This window comes from Pangasianodon hypophthalmus, chromosome 9 (assembly GCF_027358585.1).
Source record: "Pangasianodon hypophthalmus isolate fPanHyp1 chromosome 9, fPanHyp1.pri, whole genome shotgun sequence".
Taxonomy (NCBI): domain Eukaryota; kingdom Metazoa; phylum Chordata; class Actinopteri; order Siluriformes; family Pangasiidae; genus Pangasianodon; species Pangasianodon hypophthalmus.
The window spans coordinates 14,463,865-14,481,308 of NC_069718.1; the positions used below are offsets into that span (position 1 = coordinate 14,463,865).

General features: G+C 38.0%; 1 non-coding gene across 1 annotated transcript in view; it reads left to right on the forward strand.

Annotated features, from left to right (window-relative positions):
- The window catches only part of LOC113529436 (uncharacterized), a 122,146-nt gene extending 104,876 nt beyond the window's left edge, over nt 1–17,270 (forward strand). Inside the window, exons 4-5 of the transcript XR_008302339.1 lie at nt 5,056–5,153; nt 5,683–17,270. This is a non-coding gene — a transcript (uncharacterized LOC113529436). The remainder of the gene's footprint in view (nt 1–5,055; nt 5,154–5,682) is intronic.
- The last annotated feature ends 174 nt before the right edge of the window (nt 17,271–17,444 follow it).

Below are 17,444 nucleotides of genomic sequence, written 5' to 3' on the forward strand. Positions count from 1 at the left end.
GTGGTCATGACAAAACTATCTGTGGCTTCATGCTATTGGCTCTATGTTCAGTTAATTTTTGTTTATTGTATGGATTATTGTTCATGTTGCAGGACAAACCCAATTGTTTTTAACAATTTATAAAATAGCGGTGTATTTACTTTTTTGCATTCAAACACCATGAGGGATGGAATCTTTTGCACTCAACTGTGCCTTTCTCACAGCAAAGCTTTTTCCTTCTTAATGGAAGTCCAAAACCAGTAACTACATAGAACCAGACAGAGTTGGGCAAAAAAATCAGTAACTACTGAAGGCTGAGGAGAAGAATGACTGACAATGTGGGACAAAAACTAACTCAGCAGCCAAGGAAACACGACTGGAAAAAGGTGTTTAGAGACCCTGCTCTGAGTTAAGATGGCTTGAAAAGGCCAAAGCAGTACGGAACGCATTAGAGGTCTCCTGGAAGTAATTCACTGTTCTTTTTTAACAATAAGTAGAAATCTTTAGTCTCAGGCATTTACTGGCCCTAAGACTTTGAAAGTGGTGCTGCTTTGTATTGAATGAATAAAGCAAAGTTCAAATGCAAGCTGGAACAATAAAGGGTATGAAAGCATCAGACACGTGATTTCATACCATGTGCAAGCTTTCTTTAAAGGGAATTTTCCAAATACAGACACGCACACACACACACACACACACACACACACACACACACACACACACACACACACATAGTCACATGGATTAATGAGTGAGTTGTCTTCTAAAGCTTGTTGTTACTTGTAGCTGACTGGGAGGTTCACTTTTTACAAGCGATCAAATACGGTGCTGTCCGTCAAGGAAGCCCCTGTAGCATTACCTTTTGGATGGTGATACATCTAACTGACATGGCTTCTCATTGTGTTTCCTTTTTCTCTTCGAAATGGAGGTTTCTCTCATCTTTTATAATTATTGTGTTCTTGTCTAAACAAAACTCTGGCATCCAGTCTTCACAGCATGTTCCTTTATTTAAACTTTTTATTCCCAGACAAATGTTTATTGACCCTTGATTCCAGTGTGCCTAAAAGCATGCTGAGACCCTATTGATGAGCTTACCAGCCTTGTTGGTTTTTGGGTATTTTTTTAGTTTCTGTTTACTGGACCAAATGGTTTCCTTTCCCACTCATTTATCTAGCATCGTTGACTCATAGATAATCAAATACTACCCACTGGTAATTGTGGAAAGCTTTAGAAACACATGTATAGACCCCAAAGTGTGCAGTTTTCTCAGACAATGATTCATCTAGGGTCAGAGAATGCCTAAACATCCCAATAAACACTTGCAGTGAGTCAACAGGTCTGGGATGGGGAATATTCCTCATGATGTGGTGCATCCCCCATGGTGTAAGCAATGATATCCAAACCCCAGATGATCATAAAAGGGTGAAGTGCTATGCAGTGGCTCTGGGAAATAACTATCAGCATAATTATCAAGGTGAAAGTTTCTGAGATGATGAGCACATGCTCTGGTTTGTTTTTACAAGGCCAAGGTGTGGGTGTGAGGCTGAGACTCAAGGAGAAGATGTGGGTAAGAGGGAATTAGAGAAAGAGAGGTGAGAGAGAGCAGCCATGTCAGTGTTTGTTTTGACTGTGATTGATTAAATGTTTCAGAATGTATCCTTTTTTTTTTTTGCTTTCAGCTCTTTCTTTCTTTCTACTCTCAAACTTTTCATTAGATATATATGCTGAGACTTGTAATTCATTCACAATATGCTAGTGTTTTGTTTGACATTTATGATCCAGTTTATTCCTCATGGTTGAATGAATCAAGACTATGTAAACACTGTTAAAGGCAAAATTTTGTCAAAATACAACCTTTCCTTCTCTTTTTTACACTTTCCCTTTACAGCAGAACCACATATGCTGTTCATTTCTTTAAAGGTCAGGGTTTGAATTTAGCTTTGTGGATTCTGGGGATAAAAGTAGCACAGAGTTAATGTGCTGCCTGTTTTACACAGGAATATATTATCTCTAAAATTTTGAAATAAATTTAGCTTTTGGTAAATTTTGTTTGACTTCAAAATTATTACAAATAGCAAAATGGCATAAGGATGTAGGAATCTGACATTGGAACAAAGAACAGATACAATAATTAGAAGTCGGACTTTAAAAAATGGGACCTGAGGCCATCTGTGTCCTTGTGACTGATGGCTACAGAGACCTGTTGGCTTGCTCCTAGTGAGAGCCAGAGTAAGCTGTTTAGCTTTAGCCTGGCATTGTTTGGCCTTCATCACACAGCTGTTTTACAGCATGGGACTCTCTTTGCACTGCAACAGCCAGGCTTTTGTTTACTCTCAAACACTTCACTTCACAGCCTTTCTGGTGGCTGGGGTGAATTTAAGGGCAAGGGTCTGATGCAGGAGTTTAAGCACACATGTCCAAACAGATTAATGGCAATAATACCCAGAACTGTTGCTTCTTTAAGTAGTGTAATTGATGATGGCAAGTTGTAAAGTACATTGCGTGTGTGAGTGTGTGTGTGTGTGTGTGTGTCTGTGCGTGCGTGCATGTGCATGTGTTTGTGTGCACAGGCTTGTAAGTGAAGAAATAAAAAAGGAGTTTTCTAGTGCCTATTCACAGTGACTGTTATCGCTTATTATAAAATCTGTTAAAATCAAGAAAGCAGCATAACAAGTGAATGTATAATATATAACTGAATAGATAATATATACTACTGCAGTCTCACTGTTCATAGTTCTGCCCGAGCCTTGACCGCGGCTTTGTAATCAGTATTTATGGTAATGTGAGGAACTAATCCTGGAATGAGTAATCAGTAAATCACTATAGTGGAGAGAAGATTCCAAACAGCTGCTTCTGAAACAGCATGATCTCCACGTACTCCTTACAGAGAAGTCACAAAAGGTTCTATGTCATGTTCAGTTCCCAGATTTGAGGTGCTGTCTAAAGGCTGCTTTACACCGTGGGATAACAGCGGTCTTATTATACAATTAAGATTCTCTCACGATAGTCCTATAATGCTTTGTTGCTCCTTTAGTGGCGTTTTAGATGTTTAGTGTTTTAGGGTCATTAGCAGCTTTCACAATTGCTATTGCTCAACAAAAGGCGATGCTGTTCCAAAATGTCTGTGTTTGGGCACCAAGTCACCAAACCAGCTGCCAGTGATCTAACATCACCAATTTTAACCTCAGGACCAAGAAATTGTTATTTCAGGATTTGTGATTGCTGTCTATAAGAGCATAATTGTGATGAAAAATTGTAAACTTTTGTAAACACATTGATTACTGATTACAGATTGTTGGTTTTAACCTCTTAAACTCCGAGGACATGTCGGTAGGGCCAAACTTACATTCCTCATTCTTGTAACTACATACATTTACTGTAGGTTTCTGTTAGTTTCTTAGAGGAATCTCTAGTAAGGGGCAGTGGTAGTGGCAGCTGTTAAGGTTCTGATCCAAATCCCAGGACTGACACTACTGAAACCAACTTTTCAGACCCTTAACACCCAGTTGCTCTGTGATATGCTTGAATTGTTTCCCTGTTGTTTTGGATAAAAGCTTCAGGAAAAGGAATAGGTATAAATGTCTATTACGGATGGGTACCATAACAAAAATATTTCAAGACATTCATATTTGTAGGTAATGTAGAGGTTTCCTAACAAACTGCCACCAAACGTAGTGTTGCATTTAAAAATAAACCTTCAAAAATGTATTTCATGATACTTTCATTTATTGGCCAAAAAATAAATTAACAGTAATTAAATTAAATAAATAAGTTTTAAAAAAATTTTGGGAAAATAAACTATTTTACAATCTTTAAGAATCTTTAAGAAAAGTAGAAAATTTAATTGAATTGGCTGCTAGTTATGAAAAAAACTTTATAATAAAAAAAATAAAAAAAGATAACATAATACCCACAATGTCTCAGAAAAATCTATTGTCACATAATTTATTGTGATAGTATTATACGGTCATATCACCCAGCTATAAACCCAGCATTAGTTCAATCCTCTGTGCGTATTACTCAGCTGTATTTCTTCTGAATCAGTGGTAATGACGCATTAGCTCAGATACTGATATAACGCATGGAAGCCATCATCCCTGTCAACTGTAGCACGAAAAGATTTACTTCAGAAATGTTGCCAAAACACTAAAGTAGTCTGTGAACACTGCACCACTAACTTAAAAAACATCAATGGCAGTGTCCCTTTTACTTATGTTTTAAACCATTTTTAAAACCTGTAGTTTTAGGTTTTGGGGGGGGGGAGGGTTGAATTATGGGTCTTTAGTGGACTTCAGCGCTAACTTCCACATGTCCAAACCAAAAATGTTTTTTACTTTTATCATTTTACTTTGTTTGCGTCGCCTGCATATCACATCAATAAGCCATGTCTGAGATCCACTAGCCAATGGAAATAACTGATATGTTGAAAATAAATGGTACATATCAGTAACAACTCAGTACTATATGTACAAATAAAAAAGTGAACTAAAATGTGGAGATAGTAAAAACACCCAGAAATGGCTTGGGGCTTAGAGAGTTAACCTGCTAGTTTACAAATACCACTTTAAAACATGAAAAGCCACAATTATATTATAGCAACTGAAATTGCTATTGTTTATATGAAATGACCTTTTCATTTCAGTGGTTGTTGCTTGATAGTTCTTGTGCTTAGGGCCAATATGGTAACCACAGTAATTATCAGAACTATGCCTTCCATGTGTCACAGGCAGATTAGCTAAATGAATCTAAATGGTTTGAAATGAGCAGTGCTGTCTAAATCGCTAACCCAGTCAGTATTTCTGTTCATACATCTTAACTTGGAGTAAATATAATTTGTCTTATGTCCAACACACATTTGGTGAATAGCTTTAGCCATAAATCCACCATGGCTTTTCTTGTTTATTTGACTGAATTTGGCTCAGGGAGTGGAAACTGTTTGTAGCTTTACTCACCACACTGAGAAGAACAGCGTCTGTGACTGTTAAGCTCAAATGGAGCATCCAGGTAGTTTCATCCCTGCTGACTATAACGCAGTGATTAATGTTTGTGTTTTGTATTTTATTCTGTACCATACAGGGTGACCCTTCAGATCAGGATTTGATACGGTGCCTGTAAATAACATCCCTGATGTCCCAAACAGACATTTAATGGGCTGCTGAAACGAAGAACCGGATGTGAGTATAAATCCATGATTGCGTCCCCCCACATGAGCAAATGGAAAGACAGCCGGTTTGCTCTGGTCATCACTGTATCCATATAATGTATCTGTCGCTCTTTTACCCTCTGCCTTTAAATTTGTAATAATTCAGGAGGAATCTGGGGCACAGATGTGAATACCCACTAGCCTTTTCACATGCCTGAGCTTGTATATGTTTAATAACTGTCTGTTGAATTAGCACAGTGTTTGCAGGATGTCGGCTTCTCTGTGTAAAGGGCACAATGTGATATATAGGCATAAACACAGCACATTGGTTAGTAAAGCAATTCAGTTTGCTCACCAGATATTTTGAGCAAGTTTACAAACTAATGACAGTTTCACAAACACAAACTAGGCCTAGTTTTAGACTAAACACTTTCTGTGTTTGTGTTTGATATGAACACTCACTGTCCATATCAAGCATATTCTGGCATGTGATGAGTTGAAATGACTCACTTGGTGTATGCTGTTGAAGCTGTTGTTTGGTGAACATTGTGATTATGTAGAGCGTGGATGAGTCAGGGGTTACGGCCCCAGTGAGTTTGGACATCCTCCTGGCCAAGAGTGACCTTTCCCAGGATCTGCTGAGGAGCTGGCCTTGCTCGTCTGTCTGGACACAGCATCTTCATTCATCAGAACGCTGGATTCCTATAAAGAGTGAGCTCATCCTGTCTGCAGCTGTTTACCACATCATAGACTTATGCTCGTTTTTCACCATGATTTAATGTTTGATGGCTTGATTTAGCAAACATTTCACTAGTTCTCTGCTTATTATTAATGGTTATTAACCGATACCTAAAGAGCACCTTGACATTCATAGCACAATAGCAACGATCATGATCAAGTGTTAAACCTAACAGGCCTCAGCAGTGTATATTTGGCATTTACTAAGATTCTAAAGAATGTGCACTAATTTGCATGTACAGTGGGATAAATTGCATGCATGGGTGTCTTGCAGGTGATTTACAAAAAATAATCAGTAGAGTAGTCTTTAAAGGGTTACGAGCATTGAGTCAAACATCCGAATGTCTAATATGAAACTTTGCCACAGTAAAATTGTCATCAATGTTCATAAGAGATGTTTTAATCATTTTTGAGATACTTAGGAATAACCTTCACATTAACAAAACCCAGTGAACGATTGCATATTCAAGGCATCAAGGCAAACCCCTAAACGGACAACACATGCTATTTTGAAAATACATTTGAAAAACACAGTCCTTTGTAGAACCAGTTAGTAATCAGCTTGCACGTTTTTGCAGGTGTTATCATGCTTGCACATGTTTTTACACACACAAACCTTCAGTAAATTAGGGCCTCTGAGTTCAATTGCATGAGGTCAAGTGCAAGTGAATTTCTCCTATATAGTGATAAATGATTGCGGTTGAGTATGGGAAGCCCTTAGACATCGGATGTGAACAAATAAGCAGAAAGTTCAACATTTTGTACTGTTTTTTTTTTATGGCTGCTTGTTGGCTTTTACTACTCAATAACTCTCTTTTTGTTTATCTATTTAGATCTTGTTATGATTTTCTCCTCTTCCAAGGGAAAAGAAATTACAATAACGGCCTGTGTATTCTGTTTCTCTCTCTTTCTTTAATTCTCTGTCTCTCTCTCTTTATCTCTGCGAGTCATAGAGCATATGCGAAGTATGCTTCATGGAGCATATGTTGTGTATGCGCAGGTTGGCAACACATGTGTAGTGCAGCTTTGGACCTTAGCAGGATTAAGTGTGTCTGTCTGCATCCTGCATAGATTACTCCATGGCAAAAAGCAGTCTCTGATCTTTTTCTGAATTTCCAACACATTTTCTGACTACTATTTTAGATTAGAAGTTTTTGTTCCACAGAGCTGTGCTGTCTCAACTTTTTCCATCCTGGATTGCCAGGTTGTGTGCAATTAGTCTTCTAAGGTCCCCTACCATGCTTTTTGGAGAAATGATACAGCAGTGCATCAAGATTGGTCTAATAAATTCCTTGTGTATCAGTAAGCACGAACACATCACATGCATAGGTGGGAAGACTAGTAAACATCATAAAAATATTATAAGCCTGTAATAAAAACATTCTCCCTGTGTCTGTCTGGGTTTTCTCCAGGTACTCCGAAGGTTCACTCCCTAAAACATGCCTGTAGGTGGATTGGCTGCTGTAAATTGCTCCTTATTCCAGTTCCGATTACATGCCTTTGACTCTTAGGACTCTGGTTAGGACAGTGTTGCTTACTGAAGCACAGAGAGAAATATAGGGTGTGTAGTGCGTCATTCGCTACCAGGAACTTTTTTGCACACAACCAGCTGTTGACCTCTGGTAGTCCTACAGCAGACAGTTTCATACTGTAACTCAGTGTCATCTGTGGTATTGCCTGGCATTGTGGGTGTTGCATTAAGAGGACCTGTTTAACTTTTCTGTACTGATTTATACATAGGTATATGGTCCCTCATGTTGTGCTTAATCTTCACTTTTATTTAATCTCTTTTCTCTTTGTTTCCTTTTTAGAGTATCACCTGTCATGCACACTACTGTATAGTGTGTGCACTAGAGTAAGCAGAGTAAGCACACTGGGGAACTGCTTGGGACCTGGAGAGGCCAGAAGATGGACTGGCTTCTCACGGGCTGCCTGACCCACAGTGTGATAATTTTAGACTCTAACGTCTCACATGGTCTGGAGCAAAGATGGCATTTTGAAATAAACTTGGAATTTAGCTTAATTGCAGTTTACAGATTTAGGAGGGGCCGACTTTTCGGCTTTATTTTCTTGCATAAATAGAGTGTGAGTGCAGGCCAGAGACATGAGGTTTAGAAGCCACAAAAAAGTTTCAAAAGCGTCAGAGGCCGAGAGGACACTCTGAGCTGCACAGTTTTTTTTCCTCTACTGACTGCCGTCTTTGTCTTTTTTTGATAGTGTACAAACTCCATCACATTAGTTGATTGTTTATTTGATAGCAGAAAATGATATTAAATAGCTCTTAGCCTTAAGTGCATGATTTGTAAACCTTTTAAAGAATATTAAACAGACTACCTCATGTGTTTTTAAGAAAAATTCCATGACACATTCTTTTATGCTGTATATATTAGAGAAGGTCACTGAATGTAATATTTTATGAATACCTCAGGGCATGCTTAGCTCATTAGCAGTGTCTGTTTTATTATTGCTATGATTCTGTTCCAGTAACTCTTGATAATAAAATCAGTGATAGATACACATTTCAGGCAATAGTTCTAATACTGTATTGTATAGCTGTAATGAGCCTAATTTATAAGAATTATCACAACCTCTGAGAAATATTAAATATTATGAGCATTTTTTTAAGCCAGGAAACACTTCAAGGGAGCGTGTAGGAAGACATGACCATGCTGAATTGCCAGTTAGTCCCATTAATAATAAACAGACTGGCTCAGCTTTTAGAGGTAGTGCAACTGTGTATTAATAAGCCACACACTGTTGGGGACCTTGTTTCTTCAGTAATATATCAAGGCTAGTTAGACAGTAAGATTTTGTCACAGTCTTTTCATTGAAAAACACACATCAAAGCAGTACTTTAACTTCAAACCTAAGAAAACATGCTTTCTACTGGGGACTTCGTTTGACGAACAGGATGAAATACATGGGAGTTGGGAAGTCAGGGCAGGGAGTGATTAGTGGATATTTAGACTGCAATCATTGTTATATTATGCTGAGAACATGGAGTACAAAGTCTTATAGATGTAAGCATAGGCTTGATCGGTGTATCGCTGCAGTGGTCTTGTGGTCTCGTGGTCTTGGATCATGTGTGTGTTTTGGTGGGATGTGATCTGTTGTGACTGTTCAAAAACAAATGCTTTTGAATGCACCCCAGTCTTCTGCAAAATCCATCAGTGTCAACATTTTGTATGATTTCATTTCCAGCTATTATTGTGCTTTCACCTTGGTGTATGCCTACAGGGGCAACAAAAGAACACACATTTAGGTCAAATGACACATTTAACCATCCTGTAACCCAAGTCTTCTCTATCATTATATAAACTTATCTTTAGGGCTTTTTCCACCGCTAGAAGTTTTGGAACCAAAAAACTGGAACTGTGCTTTTTCCTGTTTTACTGTTACATTTTTATTACTGTTACATTATTAAAGGTTTCAGTTATATGGTTTTGGGTACCTGGTCAAAACTGCAGCAGTATTTGTTGTTGATTGGTTAGGAATACCACATCATTCAGCTCCATATACTGTACATTAACACAGTGCTGTCGTTATTAAAAGAATATTGCAGAGGACTGCATTTTTATTCACTGCAAAAATGTGTGACGTGAGGTTATCTTGAGGTTATTATGAGGTCATTATATAACAAATGCAAGAACATTAATCCAATTTCTAGCCATATTTATTAATTCCAAGCTTAAAAGTTTCTTATTCTAGAAATAAACACTTGAAGTGAGCAAAATTATCTGGCAATAGAACAAGACAATTTCAAGCACTGTTTAACAACAATCTTATAAAGAGAAATAGTTGAATTTGCCTATATTCAAGATATTTTTACTTGCTGTGTTTTTGCAGTGTCGTTTGAAATTGGAGAAAATAGCACTATGAACCAATGAAAAGATGCAGGCATGATTTTAATTTCTTCCATTGAAGTTGGTTAACCTGACAGAGAATAAAGTTAATCCAATCATTTGTTTAATACTGAAAAATTACGTAAGCGCACTGTGTTCTGTGATGACATCATTACATGCCAAAATGATGGTGTGATGGATAACTGACACAACTCAAGACAGTGGACCCAGGGACACTAAGCATGGTTGCTTTCCAGCATCTTTTTTTCCACGCTCTCACACACATGTGCAGCTTGCTGAGAGAGAGCGAGAGACAGAGAAAGAGAGAGAGAGCTTTTTTATTAACAGCTTGTTAATATAAGCTACCAATAATAAGCTCCAGGTGTTCCAGAGTAACTGGCCATACCCCAGAACTTCCGCTGCAGACTTACTCTAAACCACGCCACCACCTGCCACAGATGGCATCATCACTTTTGCTGTTGTTGCTATGTTGTCACCAGCTGTCTACCAATTTGGAGAGAACTCGAATAAGATCCAATAGTCACATTAGTGGCCGTTTCTTGCTTATGAGTGGCAATCAAAACACCTTGGTTCAGCAGGGTTTGAGTCTCCTTTCAGACCTGTTACGACAGCTACATAGATCTAGGTGTTTGAGTAGGACTGAGATCGTGTCATTGAGATGTGTAGGGAATCATAACTGACACTTCAGACTGAAATTCCATCTGGGTGGGATATTTGAGTTTCACCTCTAACAATGGCTTGCTCCTCCCTCTTGCTCTGCTTCTACAGGTGACTGACAGGTATGAGTGCCTGCAGGGGTGATGGGCAGGACATGACCAAGGTGGAGCCACAGACTTATGTGAGATTCTGTTGTTATTGCCTCCACTGACAGATAGATAATGTCATTACAGTGCTGTAGTTCCACCCAAGCTATGCAGCTCCTTCAGAGCATGATAGTGTGAAAGACATGCCTGCTATATGGTGCACTTTTTACCTGCAGTGTTAATTTACTGCTGCCAATTTACTGGTATTTTCTAGAATACCATACCATGTAGTATATGTCTGTATATCTAAGAGTGAGATTACATGATGAAACATTATTTTTTCTTCATATTATCAAAGAATTGCTGGGTATTATCAAAGAATGGGTATTGGAATAGCACTTTATATACTGTGTTACCCATACTCAGTATCAGTGGTGGCTGGTGCTATGGCTAGGTGGTGAACTAACCTTAATATTTGATGCTTGTGCATTCTACATCAAAAAGCTTTATTTAGTTTAAGTGTGCTTTCACTTGGGACCAGTGCAAAATATTATAATAGTAGTAGCTAAATATTACTCAAATAAGTTCCCTTTATTAACACCAAATTTTCCTTCATGATATTTTCCCAAAGCATTCTGTGTAGAACCCTACAGCAGATGATTTCCCTTTCATAAAAACGTCCAAGTAGTGACCATTCAGAAAACTAAAACCATTAAACCTGTCAAGAACCCTTGAGGAACCATTCCTAGAAAAATATGTAAGCTATATAAGCTACTGTGGCCACCAGAATTATTGACACCCTTCATGATGATCGAAAGTCAATATAAAAAAAGAATAATACATGCTTGTTATTTTGAGCTCAAACATACAGGGACATTAAATACCAGCACCCTGACAATATATTTTGCAGTGATTTACTGTAGATGTATTACAATACATACAATTACAATATATCTCTGATATTTTTTTGATGCCTCCCCTGGAGAGATTAACAGCTCTCTTCTTGTAATGTCTTCTTGTCTCTTCTTGTAATGTCTAACAAATTTGGAGACATGTGTAGGTCCACTCCTCCATGCAGAACAGTTTAAAGCTCCTTTTTATTCTTAAGCTTATGCATGTGGACTTCCCTCTTCAATTCCCTTATTCATTTGAACTATTTCTCTCTCATTGTTTTGTTGAAACCTCCTGGCAGAGGCGACCAGGGTTTGGCCTAAAATATCTTGGTATTTCAGCAGAATTCATTCATTCACAAGAGCCCTTTAACTATCAGCCACAAAACAGCCCCAAAGCATCACTGATCCGCCTCTGTGTTTTACAGTGGTTCAGATGCTTTTCCTTGTAAGCAGTTCCCTTTTGTCAGCAAAAATACTGATGTGTGGGTGACCGAAAGGTTTGATTGTAGTCTCATCTAACCACAAAACGTAATGCCAGTTGTAGGTCTAATGACGCTTGATGAAGTTCAGGCACTGTATGTTGTGAAATGCTCTCAGGAAGGGCTTTTTTTTTTTTTTGCAATGCTTCTGAACAGCTTGTTGTTATGACAGAATCAACTAAACTGCAGTTCTAAATGTGTGATCTTTGGGGTCTTTTCCACTCCTTCACCGTCCCCCTCACTAAAGATGCATACCACTGGCATATTTAAATCTATAAAGCAACCTTGTGTGATATCTTTTCCTAAAGAAAAAGACAATCATTTATTTAAATTAATTTATTTTCCTATTGTTTCTTGATGCACCATCTGTGGTAGTCTAGCTAATAAGCCATTCTGATTGGTTATTACAATATGCCAAGGAATCTCATGGCTTACACTGTGAGTACTGGTAAATAAAACATGCAAATCTAAACATGCAAATTTATTATTAGACTCCACTCAGAATCTAAGTTTTTATTTTCATTAATGATGTTGTTAATAGACTAAAATTATAACTTGGGAAAGTGAACAAGGAGCAAATATTTAAAAAGCTACTGAAACAAAGAATTAGTAAAAAAAAAAAAAAAAAAAGACAGTGTTATGATTAAGATAGAATGTGAGATAGTTAAATACAAAGCTTTTTAGTGCACATTATTTGCAAGAGCCCAAATCTGTACAAAATAACATCTTTCAATAAAGTCTTGTGTTGCTTTCTGTGAAAAATTACACACACCCTTCATGTATGTCTGACATTTTTTAACACGTCACAAGTTTTTACACAACACAAATTTTGGAGTTTGAGCTCATAATGAAGCATTGCAAGGAATGTCACTCTGAAGCCTTTAGCTATCACCTTATCATAATGTCCTGACTGGACATGTTGAAACAAACTGCAACCGCAGTACGAAACCAGAGCATAGGAAATATGAATTGGGCAGTTTTTAATACATAATACATAAGAAAAACATATTGTTTTCTATTCTTTATAGCATTTTAATCCATGCAAATATTTAATTGTCATGTTACAAGCATGCACTGATTTCACTTTGCAAATCAAAACTGATAATTCGAGTGAATGTTCCTTCTCCTTTTTGAAAACTTTCATCTGCACTTGTTTTATTGTTTTGTCCCAAGTGTGCATTCTCTCTTCACAGAATTAGATTTGAATCAGATTTATGTACAGCCACACTGAAACAATTTCTTATGAAATGCTACAATATTTCTGGTCTTGCTGTTGTTTGCAGATCAAATTCATGAGGTCATGTGTATTAAGTAGTCTTTTGGTTCATGTGGACCTGCTCCTGGAGATAGTGCAGTCTAGATTGTGTGGTTCTAACCTGTCAGTTGTGCTAATTGCTACTGATTACCTAGAAATCCCAGGTTTCACTTATTTGTTTTAGTGATTGAGGTTTCAGCAGAGCTTCTTCCTTTCTTTCAGGACTTCTGGAGCTAGTCTCTTCTCTTTCCAATGGGATGGACATGGGAGTCCTGTTCTTTATTCTCTGTTGAAGAAGAAGTTCTTGCAGTTCATTTCTCAATATATTGGTGGATGTTGGATGTAGCCACATGGTATTCACTCTAGACATTTATTCCCACTGATAAGTACCTTGGTTCACCCAACACACCATGTCTAAGACAGATGGCAGGCTTCAGTTGCCCACTAGCATTCAGATCACTGTCAATTGTGTTTATATTTACTCAGAAAAAAAATTGCCAAAATAAGACCAAATTGCAGATCATGGGCTTCCAAAAGAAGCCCAAGCTTCCTGTTTCTCTGCTGGTTTTTGTATTGGATATGATGGGTTATATAATATGTGAGTGTGCTGATGTCCAGGTTGCAGACAAACTGACCTCATTTGAAACATAAGGTCTTGTGCTGTGTCTGTAAAAAAGCTCAAGCTCCCTCACCCTATGATTGTTCAAACCCCACCCTGCTCCACAAAGTGAAAACTTCTAAGAAAATATGGTCAGTATTGATATTGTTGGATGGACTCCAAGGCTGATGAAACGCTCCTCAACTAATCCTGTATTTATATATATATATATATATATATAGCATCATATGGCTGTGAGGTGAGAGGCACTCAGGTACCCCTTTAGCGACGTGTGAGGAATGCCTGTGAATGTCAGCACTGCACACATGCCTGCTTGCTCTCTACTGAGCACTTGAGCCCATGTTTAAAGGGCAAATGCAGTGTGGAACTAGTCATAGCATGTTTTAGAAATAGAAGGAAATGTTTGTGCGTATGTGTCTGTATGAATTGAGTGTGTATGTGAGTTTCGTCAGAGAAAATCTGTTTCTGGTTTAGTTTGATTGATTAAATATAGAATTAGATTTGTGTAAAATCATCTAAAAGAACTTTTCTGTTTGTGTGTTCAGTGAGTAGTTTGTGTGAGAAATGTGACACTTATGTAAGAAGATGAAATCCTAGCCTGAAAAGTTTAAGTGCATAATTGTGCTTTTGCATGTGTGTGTGTGTGTGTGTGTGTACATATGTGTGTAGTGTTGTGTTTCAGCTTATTGGAAAGAGCTTCGTCTGGCTCACTTGTTTGGGATAATTGTATGCTGCCATGGTCTGAGGTCCCTTCTCTGTCTCTCTGTGGCCAGAGCAACATGATCCACATTTAGGACCAGTGTCCCAAATTATGGACTAGTGGACTGACTGGACCACCAGTTCTCAATAAAGCTCACAGAACAGGTGACCATGAAGCACCTGGCATCATCCGTGCTTATTTTTTTGCCATGGGCCCCTTTAACTGTACACCACAGACTCCCTCATTGCAAATTCATTTTATAAACATAATCAGATTATTAATTTATTAGACACATTAAATGTGTAGAATAATATGTTGGGTAGTTATTGGAACCATTTTTATTCCTGAACATTCCACTCATAGTGGAAACAAATGTTGACATTATTTATAGGCCTACTTGTATTTGGATTAAACCCATTGCAGTGACCTGTCAAACAGGCTACTAAGACCTATAAGATAAATATAATAATATTACTTAATAACTTTGATAATGGTGGGTTGTGATTTCCACTACTATAAGAAAAAAATGCAGATCAGCTGGTTATGCTTCCCCACTTTGAGAAGCATTTTGTAGGGTGTAGTAATGAACTCTCATGAATTATTAACAAAACAATGACATTGTGTTTTGAAACCCCACATAGAGACAGGTGGTAAGTTAAAGGAAAACAACATGAGCAACCACAACATCTTCAGTGCTCCTTGGCATAGATTACTGTATACAAGTCTCTGGAACTGTATAGGAGGAATGAACATCATTTGTTCAAAGGAAATTCCGTCGGTTGGTGATTTTATGAAGATGGAGAGGGAGAGTGCTCTCAGTCCAAAATCTCCTATAGATGTACACATGGGTTGAGAGCAGATGACTGTGGAGGCCATAGCGTAATATTGACATCATTTTCATACTCAAGAAACCATTCTGTGAGCACTTCCTTCCTAGAAGACACCACTCCCATCAGGATAGAAATATTTCATCATAGGATCGGTTAGAATTAGAACTTTGTACTGATGTGCAGTGACTCCCCTCTATGTGGACTACACAAGCAAAATGCTCCCATAGCAAGAGAGGCACCAGTTTTACCTGTCTGTATATGGGGCAAATATAGTGAAATGTTATTTCTTTGACAAAGCAAAGATGTGTGGAACAATGTGGAACAGTGAACAAGCACAAAAATAGGTATCTGAAAGGGAGGACTGCTTGTGGAGCTACTTCAAGAGTCATCAGTGTAAAAGACATATTGTGTTATTATTAGAATGGGAAACAGACCTCATGAACAAGTTATTGTGGAATGTAAGTGGTGACAGCAAATTTTAAAATGTATTTTATATTGTCTGCCAATTACTAGATATTACTCACTGCAGTGGTTTTGTTTCTGTAATTAATATGACACCAGCTGATGAAAGTTGATTAGAGCTTGTGTGCTTTTTATGCATTATTGGCAATTATTTTAAGATTAAAAAACACAGTCTGGCACTTAGAGTCCCTGTCCTACCATACTAGCAATATAAATGCTATTGCATATTTCAGTAATTGTGTGTTCTGAAGATAATATTATCTTTCCCAACTTCTACTTCATGTTCCACTTACAAACTATATATCTTTATCTCTGTTTTTCCCTAAGGGTTGAGCCCAAGGGTTAAAATCAGTTGCATAAGACAAGATCATGTTGCAGTGGTTTAGTGTCTCACTAAAGAGCTCTTATATTCCACTGAGGATTATATACATGGGTCAGTTCTTTTCGGTGCAATACAGACCTGTAAAGCTGACAACTCTGCCAGTTTCCTGTAGACCTTTTCACCAACCTGACCCTGGAAGCTGGTCCTCACTTCTAATTCTGATACATTGCTGTGTCTCTTTTGAGCCATCCCAGGCCTGGAGCTCTTTGAATGTCATTGTGGATGGCAGTTTGTTTCCAATTAATGACTAAAAGAGGGAAGAGGACAACTCATATGGGACTGCTTTATCTCCTATCCAAATGTTTCTCTCTAAATGGAAGCAGATTGAATTGTATCTTCGATCCGTTATTCCTAATGCATGAATGATTCAAATGCACATGGAGGCCAGCATGATGCTTGATTCTGGTCCACAACCCAGAGAAAGCAGTGAGACATAGATGCTGTTATATGGACTTGTTATATGGACTCTCTGCCCGAGTTCTTCTTCAGCAGTATTTTAAAGCCAAGACCACTAGACGTCCAAATAGTTTTCGCAGTTCATTGGTGGTGATTTGTGTTTAAGCAGTTAGGCACGGCCATGCAAGCCAGAAGTTATTTATTCCTTCACTGTTGCCTTCCGCTCGCCAATTCTACACATTCAGCCTTTAATGAATAAATCCCCAGAAAAGAGCTACCAGAGAGAAATACTCTCAAATGTGATTAGTTGTGCTAATATTAGATGTTATTTCAATCCAGTTGGTAGTATATTATTTGTATATTAATATATTATTTTAAATACTCTGCATAAATATTCTGTGGAGTCTGAGACTCATTTTCTACCTAGCATTTTTGAGTGTTTTCTTGTGCCTGCATAACTTGGCTGTCAAGTGGCAGCCATGTTTGACAAGCAATAACATTGAAAAAGAAAAAAAAATCCTGGGCGTGCATCCCATAGCAGACAGGTATCAATGCAGTACAGTGTTCTTTGATTGCTTGTCTGGACTGGCATGCTTGTTGCCAGGGGCAAAAGAGAAAAGAAGCAGGTGTGATTGGAAAGAGTGACCCATGGGGGAACTCTTTGGGGAGTTAATTTTAACCTATCGCTGATCATATCTGCAACTGTCAGTCAAACCTAGTGCATATACTACACAAAAGCTTCGGTTGTCATATATATGTCATTGCTTTGTTTTTATTGCGAATACTTTTTTCATGATCCATTTGTATTGAGTGTAATACTGACTGTAAAGCTGTGGGTGTGTGTGGGTGTGTGTGGGTGTGGGGGTGGGTGTGTGTGGGTGGGGGTCTTATTGGGAAACTTGTGACTCTGGATATCAGTGTTTTCTTAATGATGGACTTGAAGGGATTTAGCTGCAGTCACG